We start from the raw sequence: 5,000 nt of genomic DNA, 5'->3' as shown, positions 1-5,000 counted from the left end.
CCTCTGCAGCATCTCTCCCTCACAGGTGGTCGGCACAAAGAGGGAGGGTGAACATATTTGGTCTAAAAATATAACTCTTTTAGACCAGGTCAAAAATCGAAGAGGATGGGTAAACCCTCTGTGTAGTTAGGGACTTCGTTGGGCGTGGGCTGGGGGTGGGGGATTGTGTGCTTGTGTGATTTTGAGCATGTGCTTGTGTGTGTGTTTGTGTGTGTGTGTGTCCGGGTATGCACGTTTCTGCTTGAATGCCAGGGAGCGTTTCGACAAGATATAATGAGCAATTTCGCTCTCAGAATGACACAATCTGAATCTGTAGCAATGTTCATTTTATTTATCTATTTACTCATTTACTTACCTCTTCGGCTTTTAAAAAAATGCCTGTTTCATTTAAGCTTTTAGACTGAACGCATAACATGTGCATTTTAACTATTTTATTAGATCATATAAGTCGTTCCATTGCGTCCGTTCTCTTTTCAGCCAGAAAATAGCATGTTTTTTTTTTACATATTCAATTAGCTTTTTTATATCAATCTAATTTCTACCCATTTATCATACGCCGGAAAGAAACATAATTGCTTTCAGGACTATAACGATATATTTCTCATCCTGTAACGTTGTAAGTTTACATGTGTGTTCTTCCCCCTCCTCCTATCTCTCTCTCTCTTTCTCTCTCTCTCTCTCTCTCTCTCTCTCTCTCTCTCTCTCTCTCTCTCTCTCTCTCTCTCTCTTTTCTCTATTTATCTTTCTCTCTCGAGCAAGAGAACCTAAATTAAACGTTACCCTGATAACTAGAGTATGGTAAGAGATATCGATTTATTACGCTTGTTACTGAAGCAAGCCTAAAGTGACTTACAAGAAGCAATTTAGATCTTTCATTTTGCATACGAAGAAATTATTACAATATATTTTGAAATAAAATAGATGAAGGAAATAAAAGCACAGAACTGAATGCACTAAACTATGCAAACAACTAAAGGATGCTGTGCAACGCGTTGACTATACAAACAGCGGACATCGGGACAGCCTGAACAGAATTCGAATAGCGAGAAACAGACTCAACGCAAGCTAACAAAATTCCACCAAGAAGAATGTAAGGTCATTTCGAGGACTGAACGAGTGTAGTGCGTGGGGAAGGCTTCCAAGAAACATCGGACATGACATTAGCTCATATTCAGAGATACTACGGACACCTTTTATGGATAGTCCGCCAATCACCGTCGAGCTGTCTATAACCGCAGCCAATCACCGTCGAGCTGCCTCGCGCCACAGCTAATCAGACCCAATCAAGTCTCCTACGGTGGCGGACCTCCACCGAAAAAGGTGTCCGAAGTGCCTCTGAATAAGAGCGATAATCGCCAAGTTCCAGTTGCAGCCTGGTCGAGACTCAGTCCTCACCCCCTGAAACATGTTGAAAGGATCTGTCAAGCAATGATCGAAATTCGCAAGCGCCAGATGCCCCGTCATAATGCATTAAGTAACGAGGGGAAATACGTTTTCCTCAGTTATACAAAACTAGCAATAAAGGACCCATCAACAGCTTCCAGTATAGCACAAAACCTGGGTTGGGGTTAAGCAAAAACAGGTGGCCTCTTCAACGCACAAGTCCCTTCAGAACCGTTTCCCATTCCTTACAAACGCTAACACGATGACACAGACGCTTACTATCTCTTCTACACCAACTTCAGGTCGACACACCCACTCATAACCTTGGAAATACATGCAATTATCATCATGAAATTCTAATAGAAGGACCTTAATCTTGCGGTCAGTCATAGAGCTCCACGATAACAAATCTCCCGTTTTCAGCTTTTAATGGCCAAGACTTTACGCAAATATTAATGTTCGAATGTGTTCGGGTGAGTCAAAGTGTTATTTACCTTTTGTTATTATCCAACTCATCTACTCAGATACGTGTATCCAGTGAATCCTATTAACGTGATATAGATCTTGATTCAGTACAACTGAATGTAATTAATACTTACGGGAAAAATTTGATACAACATTCACTAGACTGCCTAAGTTTCAACATCAAAAGCTTCCCATCGTAGTTTGAAGTTTTCCGAGAATAATTAAAGGGCTTAATGGATAAAAGGGTTTGAAATAATGTATCCACATGGGAGTAAACGCGACAGAATACAAGAGACTAAACAATAATATTTGCAATACAATGCGTCTTGCATAGGTACAATATCATAAAAAAACAGACCCAGAGAACATACAGGTAACGCAACAGCACCAAGGAAAACACTCAAATTAATTCCGAATTGTATAACACAAGCCTCATTTAAATAAATAACTAGTCAAATCTCATTTAAAAAACAGTGACATTGTTTTCTTTAATGTTGGTCAAAATCTTGTTTGTCAATTATCCAATGAAATGAGGAACTCCTCGTCACACTGACTCACTTTTAACAGAAATTCGGTTGTATCTAATGTTGCCACAAGGGTATACGAGAAATCATTAATTACCATGGTTGTTATGCAGGAAACGATAGTATGGTTTAATTGGCTTTTAATTTTTAAAAGTATGTATCTGTATATTTACGTATATATTTACATATATACATACATATATATGTATTTTGTTTTCTTCGGCTTCTCCCCTCAAGGGTCGCCACAGCGGAATCATACGCCTCATAGTCTTAGCTTTGTTTTTACAGCCGGATGCCCTTCATGCCGCCAACCCTCCCCATTCATCTGGCCTTGTGACCACCAGGGGACATTCCACAGGATTGTGGACTCGTATGTCTATAGGCAATCCAGGTGAAGTTCCTTGCCCGGGGGAACAACGCGCCGGCCGGTGGTGACTCGAACTCTCGAACTCAGATTGTTATGATCTTTGAGTTCAGGGCTTTACCCACTCGGCCACCGCGGCCCCTCTGTACACACACACACACACACACACACACACACACACACATATATATATATATATATATATATATATATATATATATATATATATATATATATATATGCAAACAAAGAACAAGAGCCAAGAAATGTTTGATCAGAAGAACGTATGTAATTGACCTTGATAAGGCACGCAGAGGACGAGGTAACAAAGGAGGCAAGGGAAAAGGTGCAAAGGTTATTAAAGGTTAAAAAAAGGAAAATAGAAAGAGAGAAAGAATAGTGAAAGAAGGATAGAAAAGGGAGAAGAATGAGGGATAGAGAGTATTAAAAAATAAGAAATAATTTTTTTATAAAAAAGAGTATTTTTTTTTTTTTTTACGGAAGAGAAAAGAAATCAGAGAGATGCGAATAAAAGAAGGTAGAGATAATAGAAAGGGGAAATGATGAAGAAAAAAGTGAAAGTAAAATCTAAATAGGTAAAAAGGGGGGGGGGAATTGGGAAAAAATATAGCGAGACAAAATATAACAGTAAATAAAGACACAAACGGCGGACGAATACAAACAAGCGCGTGCAGCAACGAGCAAACCGGTCGTGTTAAAAGGGCACCTATTACTGGAGTCCTGTGACCCCCACTTTCGAACTTGCTCTCTATTGGCCATTTTTGTCAATGCTTTTACATGCAGATCCTATGTTGCTCTCTCTCTCTCTCTCTCTCTCTCTCTCTCTCTCTATATATATATATATATATATATATATATATATATATATATATATATATATATAGAGAGAGAGAGAGAGAGAGAGAGAGAGAAGAGAGCGAGAGAGAAAGAGAACGAGAGCTGGAGCGAGAGAGATAGACAGAGGGAGAGAGAGAGAGATAGACAGATAGAAAGCTCTCGCTCTCTCTCTCAATAAAATTCGACCTCCTATTCGTTTCAAACGAGTCTCTGTGTTGTGAAATGTACACACATACACACACATAGACAGAGAGAGAGAGAGAGAGAGAGAGAGAGAGAGAGAGAGAGAGAGAGAGAGAGAGAGAGAGAGAGAGAGATACACAGAGAGAGAGATAGACAGAGAAAGAGAGAGAGAGAAAGTGTCAATAATACGTAGCAAGACTGGATGACACACTTCACACCCCCGTCCAAGCAGCTGCCCTTCTCCTTGGGCAGGACACAGATGTCGCCCGGCTTTCTCTTTTCGCACAGGGATAAACATCCGCCCTCGAAGGGAACCGCCGCATAAAAGGGCACGTCCGTATGGCAGAGGGGGAGACACGGCAGACAGGTCAAGCCACACAGGGTCCAGCTCCACCACCTCGTCCTCCACCCGGGGGCCTCTTGGGGGGTCACATCTACACTCAACAATAAACCAGCAAGCTAAGAACACTTTGAACCGTATTCATATTGACAAATGTAGACAAGGTATGAATGAGAATGAATATCTTCACAATACAAGAGATGTATTTGACCAGTTTCGATTGCGTCTTCGTCAGAAATACATACATCAGAGAAATTACATAGAAAATATATATCAAGCGTGATCTGACAAAATACCTGACTGTGACCTCCTATTCGTTGCTCGTAGGATTGTTGCTGTGACCTTGGATAATCTGAACCTGACCGATGCCGTGTTGACATTACTCTCCGTCGCGATGTATGCTGCTTACATAATTTTTCTTTTTAGTTTGTTCAGTCCTCCATGGACTATTTCTGCTTCCTTCCAGTTCAGTAGATGTCCAGCTTCATCTACATGTACCACCATGGCTTTGGAAGTTCTGTGGTGACGGATGTCAGCTCGATGTTCGCTGATCCTGGTGCTGAAACCACGGCCTGTTTCCCCAAAGTATGCTGCATCGCAACCGCTGCAGGGTATGCGATATACAACACTACAAGGGTTGCTTTCGGGCTGCTTTCTGTCACCTATTAAGCCATGTATCTTTTCCCCGGATGTTCTGGCGATTCTCACTGTCTTGCCGAAGTATCTGCTGATCGCCTGGGAAATGTTACATGACGGTAAAATGAGAACATTACTAGAAGAGGGTGCGGGGTCTGCTCTTACAAGTATGCTCTCCGCCTTTTTTTCTGAGGTTTAGCAGGAAGAAGCCAATCACAACACCAGATTTCGTTTTGTTGCTGTGGGC

Source organism: Penaeus monodon, chromosome 40 (assembly GCF_015228065.2).
Source record: "Penaeus monodon isolate SGIC_2016 chromosome 40, NSTDA_Pmon_1, whole genome shotgun sequence".
NCBI classification, from domain to species: domain Eukaryota; kingdom Metazoa; phylum Arthropoda; class Malacostraca; order Decapoda; family Penaeidae; genus Penaeus; species Penaeus monodon.
The sequence above is the reverse complement of the archived record's forward strand: the minus strand, read 5'-3'. Positions refer to the sequence as shown.